The sequence below is a fragment of the Petromyzon marinus genome, chromosome 3, assembly GCF_048934315.1.
Source record: "Petromyzon marinus isolate PM22_M1 ecotype Great Lakes invasive population chromosome 3, UKy_Petmar_22M1.pri1.0, whole genome shotgun sequence".
Taxonomy (NCBI): Eukaryota; Metazoa; Chordata; class Hyperoartia; order Petromyzontiformes; family Petromyzontidae; genus Petromyzon; species Petromyzon marinus.
The window spans coordinates 9,545,867-9,565,928 of NC_133669.1; the positions used below are offsets into that span (position 1 = coordinate 9,545,867).

Below are 20,062 nucleotides of genomic sequence, written 5' to 3' on the forward strand. Positions count from 1 at the left end.
TTGCTCGTGATTTTGAAACGAAGCTTCCCGGGGCTACGCGTGACATCTCTTGAGTATGTGAGACGTATGACTCATTGGCAGTGATCAGGTTGAGTTTGGCCACGTAGGTTACGATGTAGATACCGTGCATTATTTGGTGACGTTGCCGCGTTGGAAATGGTGCACACGCAAATTTAATAACATCAGCACGAACGTCATGTGCTATGAAGAAGGGCTATTGCCCGGACCGTCACCGATTATACATCGTCTGTTAACTCAGTGTTATTTACGAAGGAGTGCTGCTTTGCGGGTGTACACACAAGGAATTCTAAAAACATTACCTGGAGTACAAAATTCAGGGAACCCACGCGTTTGGACTCTTTCGGTCAACTACGTGGTCTGCTAGTGCTCTTTCGTGTGTTTCATTTCACTTTTATTTAACAATGAAATAAAATAAATGATTCAATCCCCTCGGGAAAAATCTGTTTAACCTTCCACATTCAGTGAACCTTAAACTTCCACCTCTGCTTCACAGTGATGCGCCTGATACTTGTACACGCGTGGTTCGTTATATGTTGGTAAAAGCTACGTATTAAATTGTAAATACTTAGTTAATTATGAATCAGTTGTTCGGCGTTAAATAAATCCCATCGCGGGAAATTATGCGTAAATAATAAAAAGGGTATTTAATTATGTAGAGCATATTCTTGGTTCTTTCGGTAAAGTTACGTAGAAGGGAACCATTAAAATGATAATAATAATCCCTGCAGTCACGAAAGCTTTAAATAAAAAAATTATGTAGAGCATATAAATAATTAAATACATAGTTGCAGAGGGCGCTAACCTCTGTGCCACTGCTCCACCCAGTTCTGGTTAGTTGCACGCCAAAACGAATTCTTTGCTATTTTCATATTCAGGATGTAAAAGCCCCGAAATATGTATATAAATAACATAGAATTAAGCAATGACTCGTCCTTCACCCTGTTCTTAAGCCCTCACGTTATCAGAGTAAAGCCATGGGCTGTGCCCTTTAAGCAGCCGAGTTTGAATGAAGCTGACTTTGCCGGCAATTGTGCATTGTACGCCACGTGGTGGCGTGTTCATATGATTGATATTGTTGCGTCGCGGTGGCTAGATGTTATTTCAATCGCCTGGTACTCGATCCCGGACCCTAACGATTCCTGTATATTTTGAGTTTTCGTGTCTTTCCGTGTAGTCGCGTGGATTTTTCTCCGGGTCCTCTCGTTCTGCCCTCTACATTCAGAAACATGCATGTACATTATTTGGTTGCTATTATCAAGTGTGATGGGCTTTACCTGGTGCATAATAAAAGAAACAAGGACGCTTTGACAAAATAACACTAAATTATTTATTTGCAAAAAAGGGTAAATACTAAATTTGTCAAATTTAAGCAAGCACTCATTTCTCATTCCTGTGTTTGGGTGGCCGTAGTGGCGCATCTGCCTCGTTAAACTTCTGGCCACGGCTAACATCAGTGGGGAGTGATATCTGAACTGATCCTGCCCTGCCTACCCCTTTCACCAACCCACACTGACCCGCGTGGTGAAGTGCATTACAGGAACCCGCATGTAACACGGCACAGGGTGGGCTTTCATATATAGTAGTCGATTGACAAAGTGCTACAAATTAAGTATTATTTGTAATTTCTGTTTTGAGAAATAAAATAAAAACAACATTTTTGAGATACAAAAATACTCTTGTTCATAATCGTTGCTGCTATTCTACTCCCATTGTTACTATTCCCGTGAATTTCACCAATTCATTCCTCCTCCAATGCTCAGGACAGTTTCGTCTCATCCGTACTGTCACAACCACTAGCCGACAATCAAAGTGAAAACAACACTTACCCACTCAGACATCCTTTCACCCACTCAGACATCCACTCACCCACTCAGACATCCACTCACCCACTCAGACATCCACTCACCCACTCAGACATCCACTCACCCACTCAAACATCCACTCACCCACTCAGACATCCACTCAGACATCCACTCACCCACTCAGACATCCACTCATCCACTCAGACATCCACTCACCCACTCAGACATCCACTGACCCACTCAGACATCCACTCACCCACTCAAACATCCACTCACCCACTCAGACATCCACTCACCCACTCAGCCATCCACTCACCCACTCAGACATCCACTCACCCACTCAGACATCCACTCACCCACTCAAACATCCACTCACCCACTCAGACATCCACTCAGACATCCACTCACCCACTCAGACATCCACTGACCCACTCAGACATCCACTCACCCACTCAGACATCCACTCACCCACTCAGACATCCACTGACCCACTCAGACATCCACTCACCCACTCAAACATCCACTCACCCACTCAGACATCCACTCACCCACTCAGACATCCACTGACCCACTCAGACATCCACTCACCCACTCAGCCATCCACTCACCCACTCAGACATCCACTCACCCACTCAGACATCCACTCACCCACTCAGACATCCACTCACCCAATCACCCACCCACTCACCACACCACAGGTCACAACCATTTAAAGTTGTACTTCCTACCTCGCGTCTAATTTCCTATGCTTGCTTAATTCAATAAAGATATCAACTCTGATCGATTACACCTATAATCGTGCTTTTTATTGCTGGCCGCTTGGCGTCTGGACATTGGGGCCTGCAGTGCTCAGCAACCGTGATGGATAGACAACAACCGCCGTTCACCACAAAGTGGCAGTGACATCACCACCGCCCTTGTGCCATGCTAGGTGCACTTTGATGCCACGTGAAGTGTCGAAGGGCCGCTGGCAGGAGGTCACGGAACAGATCCAGGTGCCATGGGTTGACTAAGATGACGAGCAGATGCACCAACTATTGGTCCCCACTGTGCCAAACTCTGCGTTTTATCCGCCCGGCGCTCTGCTCGTTGTTGTTGACGGTCGCTCCTCTGCTGTCCGTTGTTGTTGGAGGGCGACTGCCTCCAACTCCCCGGAAGCATCCTTCACGAACCTCCTCCACAGCGGCCGATCTTGACACAGCTGGTACCGGTCATCGGCAAGTCCAATCAACTCCACATCCTTCTGTACCACATCAGTCCATCGCTTCTCTAGCCCGTGCCCAGATTTGGATGGATACACGCTAATTGACTCAGCCCACGTGGCGCTTGAACGAGATGCATTGGTGGTGTGGTAATCACGAATAAAGATACATTTGTAAGAACCACATCACCTCGTTAACAATACAAGTTTTAAACGTTTCCCGCAAACGAGTGTTGATTTTGCTTGGGGAGTGTTGTTCAACACGGAGGCACACACTCTGGACTGGGAGGCAACACTTTTATTTAACAACTTCCCTAGCGGGTAACACTGAACGTAACTCGGGTTCTATTGTAGGTGATGTGGCTAACTATGTGAGTAGCGAGTCAACTCTAGACGAAGACCCGTAGATGAAGAGACGCGGGACCCAGGCTTGATTCCACAGACGAGCCAAGAACACTTCGGCCATGCCCCTTCGAGACCTTTCCCGAAGGATCTCGATCGAGCACCACGTACCCCGCTCAGGCTACGGACGTCCTCCCTTGCCCTCTCTCAGGCCATCACTAGGACAATGCCCCCTAGGGCTGGCTGACATGCCGTACTTACTCTGGTGCTAGAGAGAGGCTCCAGACGCACAGTTGCGCTCCTGTAACAGTAGCTGGCGCGAACACCCTCGTGACACCATTTACGTCACGACACTTGTATTTGTTCACTCTTCCCCATAGAAGGTTAAGGAATGCTTCCTGTTATGAATGCAGCGATGACGAGTGGTGAGCCACTTTTTAGAATGTAACAAAATAAGCAGATAAATTTCGCCTTTCCATATCCGTCTGTCCACTTAAAAAAATACGTATTTCTTACACCACCCAGCACGGTCCATTGAGAGTGCATAATTTCAGCAGCATTGTTTTAAAACAAGCAAATTTTGTACCGGTGGAGTATGAATCAAATTTGTTTGAATCAATGCTGGTGAACTGCCGATCTTACAGGAAGGATATGGGTTCTCAGATCGACACAAAATTATATTGCAAGACTGTTGATGAGACACTAAGTGTCGAAACCGGTCAGAATTTGCTTGTCTCGAATCAATGCTGCTGAAATAATGCACACCCAGAAGGCCGTATGGCTGATGGGTTGTGTAAGGAATGTATATATTTTTTCTGCGGAGAGATGGGTACGTGAAAGAGATACTGTGGAGGATATAATTTTAATCCTGTTATTTATATTTTCCATAACGACTCGTAAGGCTATAGATCTGTATCGATTTCCCCTCCCCGTGAATCTATGAATTGTCACGGTTTCGGCCTCGCGAGTCGTGTTGAGGAATATGCAGGACCCCCCCCCCCCCAACTCAACTGAGCTATCTGGCCAAACTCCTCGTCGAGTCGGCTGAAGGCGTCATTTCTCGTCATTGCTTTCTTTCTTTCTTCTGCCAGAGCCATTAGGTTGTGGCGTAGTTGACGCTCGACTTGCAAGGACCACTTTTTACATTCTCGTTCGCTCTTCCCCTTGGTTGCCGACCTCAGGTTACCGCTCCAGTGCCCGTCTCTTTAACCTGCTCGCCTCATCCTGGACACGCGTACCCCATCTATCACAAGCTCATCTTCCACATTATATCTACAGCACTTTCCTGACACGTCCTAATTCAAAGATCCAACTTGCTCACCCAACCCGCCTTCAACCTGCACACGCATCCAACCAATCAAACCAGTCCCCCTAATCACATCTAAAACTCTTTTTGTGCCGCAGGTTTTATTCCGAAAGTTCAACTTAACAACATTTCATCATACTCCACGGTCAGACTATTGGGTACAACCTAATATACGAGGATAAAACACCACGCATACGAGAGAATGGCATTCAAAAAGACTTACGATTGGTCAACAAAATATTTTCAGTACCGTTTTCCACCAGCCGGCTAGGGGAAGTGATGGAGTCGGCAAATCGAGTTAATTCTACGATTTAAAAAACGAGTTTAAATGTAACTGCAGTAACCATTTGGCAAATATAACGATTAAAAAAAGTCTTAAGTATAACAACGGCTATTTTATTTGTGAAATTAAAAATTGACCCAAGACATCGGGACAAAGATGTTACATGCATTCCCAATGTATTAATTTTTAAATACAGACTTTTAGTAACGTTACTTATAACTGCTCAAGTGATCAACCTTTCGACTGTTTTAGGTAACCCTCCAGAGACTGGTTACACATGGCGTTGTTAACGTGCCTCGTAGTTTTTAACTTCTGAAAACTATTTCACATGCGTTTAAAATGTTCCTTTAAGTTTTCGTGTAAGCATTTTTTAAAAAAGTTCCTTCAAAGTAAGAGGATAATCGGCCCTCCATAGCTCAATGCTGTATGCGGAAGAGCCATTACCCGAAACGTCGCCTTTTTATACTTTTCGAATTAAGGCAGTGTTACTTTCGAACGCGTTGAGTTTTCTCGTATGACCAAATTATTGCAATCGCTTTAAAAAAAAAAGAGAATACGTGAGGATTGCCCCGCGACTGAGTGTATGGAAGCGCCAGATCGCCATCTGGTGGGGCTCATGGGGACATCGAAGGGCTCTCAGAAGATGGATATTGACAGGAATTACATTTAATTAAAAAAACATTATTTTACTCAGTAATTGTACGTTGTTCAGCTTCAGAAATCTGGGCTGTCGGGGTTTTTTTTCTCTTTTCTGGAAAACTTGCTGTATGTTTGTCTTTTTTTTAAAGTGTGTGAAATCTATTGGATCGATATAATACCTCTTTGGAAAAACGTCTATTTAAGACCAGGACAAATATTTACACATGCAATCCTCGTCCTCGAATGCGTTTATGATTCAGTATGCTTTTTTTAATTCATACTATCTAAATATAGTAATGCATCTTATTATAAATCTAAGATAAAACCAAAATTAACGTAGTCGACTCAAAATCCCCTGTATTTGAATACGTTTTGGGTAAGTTATATAATCTGAACAGTTTCTGTCTCAGCCTATAGCCCTTCTCATTAGCTTCATTGGGGTTCATATTCTTGGTTCTTTAGCTAAAGTCACGTAGAAGGGAAACAATAAACTAATACAAATATAAAACAATAAAATTCTCACGACGTTTCGACTGCAACACAAGCAATCATCATCAGGTGTGAAAACCACAGCAAGAACATTTTCTTGCTGTGGTTTTCAGAAGATGGAGAACATTGACGTGAATTTTATTTTAAAAAAATACATTCTTTTACTCAGTAATTGTACGTTGTTCACCACAGCAAAAAAAAAATGTTCTTGCTGTGGTTTTCACACTTGATGATGATTGCTTGTGTTGCAGTCGAAACGTCGTGAGAATTTTATTGTTTTCTATTTTTATTATTTTATTGTTTCCCTTCTACGTGACTTTACCGAAAGAACCAAGAATATGAATCCCTGCAGTAACGAAAGCTTTAAATAAAAATTCACTGGGGTTGTCTGTGATCGGATGTAATTTGTCTAATGTAGCTCATGTCGTTGAATTCACCACATGTCAAAATGCGTTTACATTTTTGTATTCCTGCAGAGGAACCATGAAAGCCAGACCCACAACCTGGGTAGGAAAATACCCAGTGTACGAAGGAATTGTTTTAGTTGTTCTATCGATGTTTATACTTCTTCTCTAAACCATTGCTGTTGTACTTGACTGAGCCTGCATGTCGGTGAGGAACCTGTGAGCCTGCAGACTTTGCCAGGCAAAATGTGAACTACCTCGCCTGGTATACAGGAGGTCGTGCGTTTGATCGCGACCCTGACGCATACATGTCAACCCGTAAGGTTTACCTGCATTCTTGTACAGGGAAATTGAGATTTCAGCTCCGTACGGTGTACAGCCGTTATCAATACGGGCAACAACAAAAAAAACACGCGCACATTTTGTATTTTTGTGTTTCTCTTTTGTGATGGGACTTTGTAGGATGAAACGTTGAGATGTATAAGACCAAAATAATGTCTGAATTGGTCTGGAATAAGGTAGGGCACTGATAAGGGTTTGACAGGTATGCTGACGGCCGCTGAATATTTGGAGTTTGAGTGTCACTCTTCTCTCCCCGTGGTCGCGTCGATTTTTCTCCGGGTCCTCCGGTTTGTCCTCTCCACATACAGAATCGACATCACGCGTTTGGATTATTCGCGCGCTATTAATGTGCACATGACGATAAGCCACTTCGTTGAGCTACCAATGGTGGCCAGGTCGCTTCTGAAAAAAAGAGCGATATAGAGTTCAGTGGGCTTTTACCTGTAAAAAAAAAGAAAAGTTAAATAGCTAAACAAATATATACGTGCCATGCTATGTCAATACTTTAGTTTTCCCCTTCTCATATGTCCCCCGTCCCCCCCCCAAGATATCCTCGTCTTCCATGTGCGAAATATATATTAAAATTAACAGTGCCATAGGCATTTGGGCTGCCCCAGCGTGCAGGAGATAGCAGCTTGGACAGGCAACGGATTGTTGAATCCGTCTGTGCAGCGTCGTGAGTGAGGCTGCCTTTAAACGAGTGGTGGTGGTGGGGGGGGGGGGGTTTCCGGGTACAATAATCCGGTTTTCCTCCCCACATGCAGCCAAACGCTTAATTAATGGGATTTAACCGAACGAGGCCTCCGTTGATGTGTACGCTACAATTCGACGTTATTCCAACAGTGAGTGCCGGTGGTGTTAGTTGAACGACGTGGGCTTTCGCGACCAAAATATTATCCACGACAAAGGTTTGTTTCTTTAGGTGGGGGGGTTGGGGGGGGTAAGGCAAACCTCACTAATTTTCTGTGTCAATTTGTGGCCGCCAGAGGCCGCGATTGATCGCCTCAGCGGTAACCAAAGCGGATTTCGATTTTCCCGCGCTTTTTATCAGGCCAACGTTCATTTCCGGTCTCGCGCTCAACCCCTGGGTGGGGGGTGGGGGGGCTCGGAAATTGGATCGAGGAGGGGGCTTGGTCAGTGGGGAGGGTGGGGGGCCGGAAGTAGGACCGGGGGAATAGATAAATGGAGGGGGGGGGATGAAGAGTAGTGACCGGAAGTAGGACCGGGGGAATAGATAAATAGAGAGGGGGGGGCGGAAATTGGTTCAAGCAGGGGATTGGTCAGTGGGGGGGAGGGTGGGGGCCGGAAGTAGTTCTGGGGTAATATCTAAATGGAGGGGGGGGGGTTTCAAAAGTGGGGGCCGGAAGTGATTCCATGAAGAGGGCGGTGTGGTCGAGAGCCAGAAGTGGGAGGATCCGGTGAATGCAAATCGATTAATCGATCAGATGCATAGATTAATTGATTCGTTATTATAAATCGTGAAGATCACGATGGCATTCGTCGAGCGAGGTGAGAACGAGTTGTTCTCGATTCGTTGGTTTATGGCCACCACGAATTGTAAAGTGTAAATCGATGCCGTCTGTAAATTTAATCGCGGCCATCAATCATGACAATTGATGGACTTGTTCAGGCCAAAATTTGTTATACTAGTACAGTATTGTGTGCAATGATGGACTGATTCATCATCAAACTTATTTTTTAACAATATGCATGTTCTCCGGTATATATTTTGAGAGTCCGTTATATCAATTGATATGGGTGTCTTAAGGTAAGATTTCCATATCAACTGTTTTAACAATATGCATGTTCTCCGGTATATATTTTGAGAGTCCGTTATATCAATTGATATGGGTGTCTTAAGGTAAGATTTCCATATCAACTGTAGATGCTATAGTTTCACAACCGCTATGAATTATATATCATCAACGATGCTGGTACATAGTCTAACGAAACAATTCACACCACTGCATTAAACGGAATCACAAAATTGCGTATTCAAAAGATACACACCACTAGAGAGCGTAAAGATTCACAAGATGAGTTTAGAGTCGCAATTCCGAACATTTTATCATCGAAACGTGGAGAAGGGAATTCATTCCGGCTCGTAAAGTTTTCAACAAACGTACCATGAACGCAATCGACATAAATCGATGGATTCATAGAATATTTATACTGGAGAAATCCGATGAGCTATAAAGCTCTTTTTCGCAGATGTCCCGTCGGGGACGGGTAAGAACGTTACAACAAACAATACAGGAACATGGTAGGAGTGCAAAGTGCAAGAAAGGTAAATAAATCACCCAATCACATAAAAAAATAAACCATCCATATCCCGCCAGACAAAAGCCCACTGAGGTACACAACAAGAGGCAAACAAAATACTCAACAAAGGGAAAGTTTATAACAAGCGACGTTTCGCGCAATGGCCACATTTCACTGCACGCAGCCAAGGAAGAAGAGTCATCGGCGCTGTGAATCATGGCCGCTCGCTTATTTGATGTTACTTTAAGGCAGTTTTAGTGACGAATGTATTGGGTTACTACATTTTGTTATTTGCGCTCGTGTGTACGACAACCAAACGCAGAATCGCCAAATAATTTGACAAGAGGCAAGGGAGGTGGTTGGGGCTGGTTTAAGGGGAGGTGGAAGCTCTGGGAGGATGCGAGGCGGTGGGGGTCTTGGCGAGACGCAGGTGGCCAGGACTTGGGAGAGAGGAGACGGAGCTTTTAAAGCAACTCGATAAGCAGACACTATCACATTTATTTTGTTTAATCGGGTGAGAAGTCGAGAGGCGGGGAGAGTCTCATTTCCAATAGTGTTCTGGGTCACCAAATTGACAAATACCAAACTAAAATAAAGAAACGAAGCGAATATATAGTAAGTATTGTACTTGCATAACCCATCCGCCCCTCGGCCTTTCAAAAGTGCATAATTTCAGCAGCATTGTTTTAAGACAACAAACTTGCTGATGAACTGCAAGCCAATGATTCTCTATTTAAGATATCGGACCTTTTGTTTATATTATCCACGACGCCAATGATTGTTTTGAAATAAAGAACTCGACACGTCCGTCAATAAATACACTGCCTTCAGAGGGTTAAGAAGGGCCATTCATCACAGCTTTTACATTGCCCGAATCGTCGCCTCTTTTAAGGCCACTGTGGTTGCCAAAATTGTTGAGTTTGCCCGTTATATTGCTTGTGCAGCACTGCCAACGCAGGAGCATCACCAAAGTGAGTACTAAACTCGGTTTCAATTCCGTCCGTGTGACGGCCCCACATCTCTGGAATCACACAGCGAACATGTTTGTGATTAAAACCTTACCATCCTTGTCCTACTTTAATTCGATTTTGGACCTGCTTAGCAGCTTTTAGGTTATCTTTATTGTATGTGATGCGTTTCTATAAACCTTGTATAATATGTATGTTGTACCATGTTGATGCACGACCTTGTCATTCGGACCTGACCATGTCTACAGTATTTGCTTTTTGATTATTTTTTTTTGGCTGTAGCCAGGCTCCTGTGGCATAACCAGGTCCCCATCGAAAATGAGCATTTATCACCCAACAGGTTTTCATACCTGTCAACCCCTTATCAGTGCCCATCTTATTACAGACCAATTCGGACCTTATTTGTCACACCGTGCCCTTATAAATATCAACGTTCATCCAATAAAGTCACATCACAAGGGAGAAACAACCAAATAGACATTTTTTTTTATTATGAATGACATTTTTTTCCTGTATTTAAACGACTGTACGCCATATGGACCTGAAAACTCAATTTCCCTGTACAAGAATACGGGTAAACCGTATGGGTTGACAGGTATGGGTTTTACCCTGTACCAGAATAAAAACTTCTAATAAACAAGTGCGGAACAAATAGGTACGGTACGTATTCCTTGGGTCTTTCGGTCAAGCCACGTACATAGAAGAAAAAATAATAACAAAATATTATGTTTTTCTTATACATTTTTCTATTTACGTGGCTTTACCAAAAGGCCCAAGGAATATAAATCCCTGCAGTCACGAAAGCTTTAAGTTTTCAGTTTATTTATTTTGGTATAGCCCTGTGAGCCATTCGGCTCTTGAATCGGGTGCAACCACAACAAACAAAAAAACAAAAACACGAACAAGAAAACATCTTAAAGTGACTATGTGACTGTGCAAACAGAAAATCCATGAAAAAAGCAGCAAAATATTCCTGAAAAAAGCACCGTACACCAACGCTGGGTGCAAAAAAATCCCAGTGGGATGCAAGTCAGACAACAACAACCACAAGAAAACTTAGATTAAGGCCATCAGTGTAACTCCGTACTACAACAAAACAAACATGTCCAAACCAAAAAACGTCTTCGAAAATCACCAAAAAATAAAGCCATAATTGCAACGTAACAGGGATCATAGGGACTGTGACCGATTTTTTACAATAAACTACATACATAACATGTAACACCAAATCCTAGAGCCATAGCTGGCTGCATGAGTTACTCCACAATAGAAGCATCAGTTGGAGTATAACATTTTTCAATGCACCTTTAAGATCAGCACACTAAATAAAAATACAGATAATACTTTGCAGCGTCATCTGGAGCTAAACATTTTATTTTACGCCAATGAATATCAGTTTTGAGAGAAGATCTCATTGGTAGCAATTTAAGTTGCAGTTTATTGGCAATAGCATTCCAGACCCTGGGGGCATCAATATCAAAGGCCCTCCCTCCAGTTTTTGTACGGCAATAGGGAATGTGCAGCTGGTAAATGAGCGAAGACCTGAGGTCAAATTTGTTCTTTGAAACAGAGAGGATATCCAGCAGGTAGTCTGCGGATTTTTTTGTAAGTATATCGTGAATAAATAAGATCTGGTGCACAAGCCGTCGAACATTAAGAGATGTTAAGTTTGACCCAATGTAGAGATCACAGTGGTGAGTCCTATATGGGCAGTTCAATGTAAATCTTAAGGCCGAGTGATAGATGGAATCAAGCTTCTTCAGTACAGTACTTGGGGCTGATTTATACACGATGTCACAGTAGTCAAGTAGAGGCAGTATGGTATCTTTTATCAATTCCAAACGGAACATTGGGGGGAAGCAGTGCTTGTGTCGATACAGAAAACCAATTTTTATGTTTGTCTTTTTACCAATATCAATGTGATCATCAAAATTCAGTTTTGAATCCAGGATGACCCCAAGATACTTATAGGTATTGACTTGCTCTATTTGATAATTATTTAAGGAATTTAATTGGGGAAAAGTAACTTCCTGCTTTAGTCTTGGTGAGAAGCATAGCACCTTGGTTTTGGAGGTATTCAGGACTAGTTTAAGAGCAACTAGCTGATGTTGTAGTTTGTTGAAATCACTCTGTAGCTTAGCAATCACGTCATCCGGAGAGCGGCCAGCAGTAATCAGTATCGCGTCATCTGCAAAAAGATTTACCCTGGAATGAATCCAGGTCAGTGCCCAAGTCATTGACATAAAGAGAGAACAAGAGGGGGCCGAGGATGGAACCCTGTGGAACCCCTTTTGTTATCTTAACACTGTTTGACCTTCAACCATCTGTGAATACAGTTTGGGTGCGAGAAAAGAGGTAATTGTGTAACCATTTTACTGCGTTTTCGGAAAAACCGAAGCAACTTAGTTTACTAAGCAGGGTGTTGTGGTCTACTGTATCAAAAGCTTTGGACCGGTCTAGAAAAGACATACACAGTACTACTTATTATCAAGGCTACTGTAAATGTGATTCAGAGAGTCTAATGCAGCAGATGTGGTGCTGTATTTTTTTCGGAACCCAGATTGTTTTAGATGTAGTAGATTGTTGGTGGACATGAAACTGCTAATTTGGTAGGTCAAGAATTTTTCAAAAATTTTCATCAACGGGGACAAAATTGAGATAGGTCGGTAGTTATTTGGATCATCTTTAGGGCCCCCTTTGTGAAGTAGACGGACATAGGAATGTTTCCATTCTAGAGGAACTGATGCTTCTTTGATGGAAAGGTTGAACATATGGGCTATAGGTTTGTATATTAGGTGACCAACAGTTAGTAGAGCAAAGACGGGAATACTATCGGCTCCGGTAGAGGAGGACCCTTTGAGGTAGGACGGTTGTTTCAGGACATTACTTTCGTGGATTGGCTGGAAACTAAATTCGTTTAATGTGAAGATGTAGGTACGGTACGTTCATTTGAAATAAATAGGGAGGGGTCTGCAGGCGGCGAGGGCGAGGCTAGAGCAGGAAGAGGCGGGGACTATAGCTGATGAACGGGGGGGGCGAAGGGGGAGGGGCGGGGCGAAGGGGGAGGGGCGGGCAATGGGGAGGGGCGGGCAATGGGGGGGGGCGTGGCGTGACCCGTGACCCCGACGTGGAGACCGCGCCATTGTTCGCGCGGGCGCCCCGAGAGAAGAAGCGCGGCGCTCGCGATGTCCGCCCTCGCGTCGCTCCGGCAGCCCTGACGACTGTGAGTGTGCCGCTCTTCGTCTCTCTGCTCCTCCTGCCCGCACCACGTCGCTCCGTCTCCTCGTCGTCCCCTCTCCCGCACCCTACCGTTCGTTCCGCAACCACCTCGCCGCTCTCTTCTCTCCGCTCGCCGTTCGCCTCTGCTGGCCGCGAGGGTTGTTTTCAAACCGCGGCGGCTCGGTGCAGCACCCGGGGGTGGGGGGTGGTGGCGGCGGTGCGGGCGGGCGGTGCGGGCGGGTGATGGCGGGAGAATGAGGAGGAGACCTTCACCTCTTCTTTATTATGATCATCGTCATCTTTGTTGGTGTCGTCGTTTTGTTGTTGTTGTTGTTGCTGTGAGTCGGGCATGGAAGGGGGAGGGAGGTAGTCGTCTTTGTCCTCGCGCGTCTGTTGGTTGGGATTTGTCTCTAGTCCTGTGTGAGCAGCATGGGGGATGATGATGATGGGATTTGTTCAGAAGCGATGTCTGGTGGTGGTGGTGATGGTGGGAAACATCATCTTCACAATGACCACAGTTGCCAACGGGAACTTCATTATCGTGACTGTCATCGGCATTATCACAAAGATCCGCAGCAGCACCATCATCATAATCACAGTTTTATCGCCGTCACTAAAATAGCCATCAGCACCATGAAGTCGCCGTCACTTATCATGGTTGTCCACTATAATCATCAGCATCATGTCCACATCATTGTCATCACCATCGTCGTTCCCATCATTGCCGTCACCAACATCGTAATCATCGTAATCTCACAATAAATATAACTCGCATAACCATCACTAACACAACGATGATCATTTTAAACGGCCAACATTGTCACCACCATTATCATCATCGCCGTCTCAGTGTGATGAGAATGCTACTCTGCTCCTTGTTGGCTTGGCCAGGCAGCGCCCAATACAACCGAGGCCTAGCATCACATAGTCACCAACATCATAACCGTCATCATCTTGATCAGCATCATGACCATCCTCATCAGCGTCCTCACTCACCTTCGCCGTCATCACTTCAATCATTATATGATCGCAATGCCCACTGCAACAGAGATTGCCTTCTCTCGATCGGCTTTAGCGTCACACTCCACGGGAGGTGGATTACTTGGTTCATTGTTGATGGGGGTCGTGTATTTGTACGTTTAGCGCCAAGCGTAAGCATTTTAGAACTTTAGGCTTGACCCCCTGCCCTATGAGTGAAATCAATCAACCTGAGAGTTGATCGATTGTTATATTTTTTTGTGAGGAGTAATTCGAATTTTGGTTTTCGGATTGTTCAAGTGATGAGTGTAAAGTCCAAAATTTTGGCTCCATGTTATTCCAAATTTCGGCTCCATAGCTCTTATAGAAAATTATTTATTTACATTCGTCGCTCGGTTACGATCGCGTCCATACAGTACATACCACTGCATCGCGTCTGCCGAATGTGCATGTACACCGTTTAATAACTACGAACTGTAGCAGTAACATGCATTTCTAAGTTGATGAAATGAATAAGCATAGACTTATAATCAATGAAACTGTTTCGGCACAATTTTAACTAAATACTTTAAATTTGGCTAAGTCTCCTTCTGGATTAAACCGTTGTAAACTGGTTTTGCATGAACAGTTTACAGAGTTCGACTCTTACTAAACCGGTTTACTTGACGCAAGATGGACTCGTGGATTAGTATGCGCACAGAGGAGGAGAAACTGGGAAAGTGAGAGGCAGTAAGAATTGAGCCGGGGGCTACGAAGAAGAGACGCGAGGCCACGGTTTCTCTTTATTGTTCACCACCGCCTTCATTAATTCAACGAGGAGGATGAAGCGGCAGTCTCGGCTCGTTTTTGTTTTGTCTTTTGTCACGGGTGAGTTTAGGGTGAAGCTTTGGTTTAGCGTGTGGCCCCGCAGCTGGTCCCCAGCCCCGACGCCGACTTGGTGTGGCCGCTTGGCCCGTGAACACCCAAGACTGAAAGAGTGCACAGAAAGAGAAAAATGGGCCCTGACAAACGCCGAACTTGAGTTTAGGGCCACGGTGAAGGGTTCGTTTTAGGAGATTGTCTAGTTTGTTTGGGTTTGGACTTACACTAACGGCTTGTTAGTTATGGTCATTGTAAGGGCTATTACAAATAGCTGGATGGCTAGGTGATTCGGGTTAGGACTTGGATTAATGATTGTCTTGGCAAGTGTGTTAGAGTTAGGGCCAGTGTGAGGTCTAGTACAATTATCTATACGGCTGGTTGAATGTGATTAGGGGTTGTACAAATGGCTGTTGGGTTGGTTCTTTAAGGCCAGTGCAAGGGTCGCAAAATAGTGGCTGGTTGATGAGAAATAAAAGTGTTTGTGGCTGGTTGATTAGAGGCAGGTCCAGAATTTGTTTGGCTCGTGTGCTCTGTCCACTAAACTGCCTTCCCTGCTCCCCAGTGCAACGTTCACCTTCTTCGGTTGTTGGCTGCTCCTTGTTTCTCGTCGTTTACAGTGCCTTCATGAATGAATAGAATCCAACTCATGCCCGCTGTATTTTGCACAGCTTATGCAAAAAAATCTGATCGCGCCCGTCCTTTGGTGGTACGAACTTGGCGCGCGTTCACCAGCGGACTAATATTGACGCTGCTTTGTAGAAACATGCGGTTTCGCTGTAAGCGTTCAAATCGGTTCTCACAGTATAATGCGTCGCATAATGTAGACAAGAAAGGTCGTTGTACAGTGATACCGACGGGGAGGTATTTTAAACACTTTTTTTCTCACCGCAATGTTTTGGCAAGGGAGCTGTGAAAACGCCTGGGATAACCAGTGGCATGATTAAGTTGTCAAAATTTATTTTTGAAAAAGCAAAACTATGCAAGCATTGGAATCTTCAGACATCACGAAAGTCAGTATCTCCATGCTCAATTGCAAGATGGGGCAGTGCTCATTTGCAATCATGGCCCTGAGCGATTTATGAAAATTCCACATTTTCATGGCTGAGATCAGCCTTGTGTTAGGATTAGCTTATGACCAAATCAACTTAAATAATCCCAATGTGGTCATGCCAGAAAACATAATTTTGCCTCGTTGTTACTTGAATAGGTGGCCTAACCCCCTGGGCTTTCCAATTGCTTAAGGTGTGGATTTGGAAGCTAGACAGAATATGGCAGTATCAAGTGTTAGTCACTCGTATGAATGTGTTTTTTGTGAGTATTGCTTCCTCCCACATGCGAAACAAATTGTTAATGGTCTACGTTCATTTAAAAAACTCACCAATGCAGGACCTGCCTAAAATGTCTTGAGACTCAGCGAGGCATTTCTGGGTAGATGGCCATCCGCACTGTTCTCCAAAAGTGGTGGTTGTTTTTTTTATCAACCTCTAAAGGATGATGGACTAAGTTGGCTCACTACCAAAATAAAAAAATCAGCATTCTGAATGCGAATTGAGTGCTTTGACCGCAGTACCACCCCGTCGGATCTACATGCAAATGAGTTTAACTAAAACATTCTTCATTATAGCACTTATAACCTCAACATTAGACTCACTGGTCAAATCCAGTGTTCAGGGAGTCACAAACAGTTCGTAGAACGTTTGTGCAAATGTACGTACTGCACACTCGATGCCTTGGGACAGCATGACGATGCCACGTGAGTTTCACCTCTGTGTGCGAGAGCGGCCGTCGCCTAATCTGAATATTGTTCCCTGAGCATCACTCTTGCGTGATGTGCATTTATTTGTCGTGGAGAGCTCCTCGCCACAGAGTCTCTCTCACTGTTTGCCAGTGCAGTGGGAGTGACTGGATCTCTTGACAGTGCTTTTACATGCTGGGTATCCATTAAGAAGTAGGATGAATCCAAATTGCCTGTTTTTATTTTCATAAGTTGAGGAAATGTTACTCTTTTTCAAAGCACAGTTGGCGGTGTGTGCCGTGATTTGTGCGGTGTTTTTACAGTAACCTCCCGGTTATAGCTGTAATTGGATGGAATCTATACCGTGTCGCTTATATTGCTTTAAAACTTATTTACTATGTCCAGAATGCATTTATTCGCTTCCACACCTCCGATTAGCGCAGTTGGCTATGTACGGTGTGAAAGGGGTTCAACATTCAACACAAAGCAAGGTATATTATTGTTATGAAGTATAAATATTCATCCAGTTATATCAATTCTCAAAGTAACTCTTATTCGAATGAACTACACTTATCTGAATAAATACGTTAATTGGAAACCCAGTAGCGGTGGCACTTCCACCTCTGGCAACGGTGCTATGGAATTTCGGCAGATCACAGAGAAAATACAGCTCGCTTTGACCCAGAGGGATTTTTTTGGCCACAGCGAGTTCCTCATTGCTGGGCCCTCAAGCTGAGGATAAAACTCCTCTCGGCCGAACGGGTGAAGGCGTGCCACTGCCAGTATTTAAAATTGCACTGCTCCGAGCACCTGTGATACACATTTTTCAGTATGCTTGTAACTGCACATCACTTCATTGATTACAATTGGTTAATGTGCTCATGCGTTACGTGCATCGAATTGTATGCGTAAGAACGATAGGTGTATGATTTGTTTATGTCGTGCATCCATTGGCTTGCAAAAAAAAAGTGAGTGTGCACCAAGTGGGTATCCATTGCAGAGATGGATTGATTACATTTTTAACTCCTCTACAGGCGCTTACTGGGTTGTTGCATTGCACAACTGTCAGAGATGGCGACAACTTCATCCAGCAGTGGATTAATCATGACCGATAATTATATATTGTACATATTTGGTTCATGTAAACCCTGCAGCCACCAGGGGTGGGTGCTACGTCAACCACGGTTGTAAATTAATAAATAATTGCCTCCATTTGTGGCAAAGCATCCTCTTACAAAGGGGCCCAACTTGTTATATGTCTATTGCAGCTCACGATCTTGCTTATAATAGAACATCCGGAAGGCACTTAAGCCATCAATGGGATGTGTAAATAAATACTTAAATTTTTATAATGTGGAGAAACAAATACAGACAGGAGCCATAGTCAACATTTATTTTGTTACTAAGTGATATACGCCACCCAGTGCACATTTGAATTTAGGAAAAAAAACATGTTTTTGTATATTTAACATGTCTCGTGCGTGAAAAGATTCAGAACCGCTTTATGTTTGAAGGATTGAAAAAGAATTATTCTAACACATGCCATTCGATGCACGCTTGCATTGTGGGCGTAAGTATTGATAGCGATCAATGTGTCGTGCCACCCCTAGCATTTACGAATCCGGATTAAAACCTGCTGTGTTCATTTTATTATTTGTAATGGTGAGCTGAATTGGCTTTGTGCATTTTTAACTACATTCACGTTGGTTCATTATATTTGCTCTATTTTTTTCCCTCGTGAATTATTGGTTGCGGTAAACAATTCTCAGGCCATCTTGTGCTGTTGCTGGACAGTGGTGTGTGTGTGTGCGCATTGGGTATCAGTGGGGAGCGGTGGTGTAGCGGGTAGCGCGCGCTGCACTACTAACCCGGCAACCCGAGTTAGATTCCTGCTGACGGCCAACAGTGACGATTATCTGAACTGGTCCCGGGCCTCCCCTAGGTCGACTCGGTCGCAAATGAGTACCTGGTGTGGTGTGTGAACATCGCCGCAACCCGAGTTAGATTGCCGCTCAGGGCCAACACAGTGACGATTATCTGAACTGGTCCCGGGCCTCCCCTAGGTCGACTCAGTCGCAAATGAGTACCTGGTGTGGTGTGTGAACATCGCCGCTGGGGAGACAAAGGTGGTTGGGCGTGGTTCTGGCCACTCATCCCCTCGTGTGCCGTGCTGGCCTTAATAGGTGGTTATACGGGGGTCTTTGATGCTTTACCAGTGCCCATCCAGGGGGAATCACGGGGGGGGGAGGTTGTTGCGTGTTGTTGCGTGTGACGAGAGCACTGCAAATATATACATTTCAATGAAGGAATTACAATTGAAATGCATCCACATTGCACATTTGAGGGTGGGCCACAACATGGCACAGCAGTGCATCTGTTTTTCAAGAGCCGTTGTTATTGCCACCCGTTGCGTTGTCCGCTCCTGTAACTGATTAATGTTCCCTTTAAATAAATATACTTGGGTGTCTTGATTTTGGCTTTAGTTGGTGGTCTGTCGCCTACAAATGCACCCAGCTGCATGATGATCTGCTAATGTAAAGGGTTTTTTGTCAATAAAAAGCTACTTGGGGGAAGAAGTTTTGCACATACAAGTACAGTACAATAGTTTACTGCAGATCCTTGGCTGGATTATCAACATAACAAATGTAAATTTTCGTCAGATTTTTGGTGAAAGTGTGCCGATGTCTCTCTGACCAAGTGGGGAAAATCCGTAGTGTTTTGGCTGATACGGTGGTATATTAATGTTAATAAATAGTGTTAAAGTGTTTTCGATATCTAAACATTAATTGTTGAAACGCTCCTTTAAAAAGCGGTCAACTAAACATAACAATGCAGGACCTGCCTGTAAAATAGATTTTAGACTGAGAGGCTTGTCGGATAAATAACAGACATCGTCATTTTCCCCTCAATGTCCAGTCGGTTTTCTTTACCACTTAAATGTCATTGCCATGGTTGATTAGGACAGTCATTTACCGTGCATCTCAAGTCCTTTGTTAGGCTCAGTGCCTGCTTTTGTTAGCATGCTGTTTGTTTAGTTTTTATTACTTCGAGTGATAGAATGGCTCTAAACTATCCCACCACTCTGTTTCACTTATTCGCTGCATTGCGGGTCGTAAAGCGTCTCTGTATTGTCCCTGGTGAGCACTGAATTAGCATCACCTGTGTGAACTCACACCTGGTTACTAATTATGGGTAAGCGTTCTGTAAATA

The 20,062-nt window shown here is 44.1% G+C and overlaps 1 protein-coding gene across 3 annotated transcripts in view; it reads left to right on the plus strand.

Annotated features, from left to right (window-relative positions):
- Positions 1-8,198: 8,198 nt before the first annotated feature.
- The window catches only part of LOC116953189 (fibroblast growth factor receptor substrate 2), a 38,772-nt gene continuing 26,908 nt past the window's right edge, over positions 8,199-20,062 (plus strand). For 2 of the 3 annotated variants that reach the window (XM_076073790.1, XM_032973156.2), the window contains exon 1: positions 13,156-13,282. The gene's annotated coding sequence lies outside the window, so the exon portion shown is untranslated. Of the gene's footprint in view, positions 8,339-13,155; positions 13,283-20,062 lie in introns of those variants that run through there. The other variant, XM_076073793.1, reaches the window with a different exon arrangement.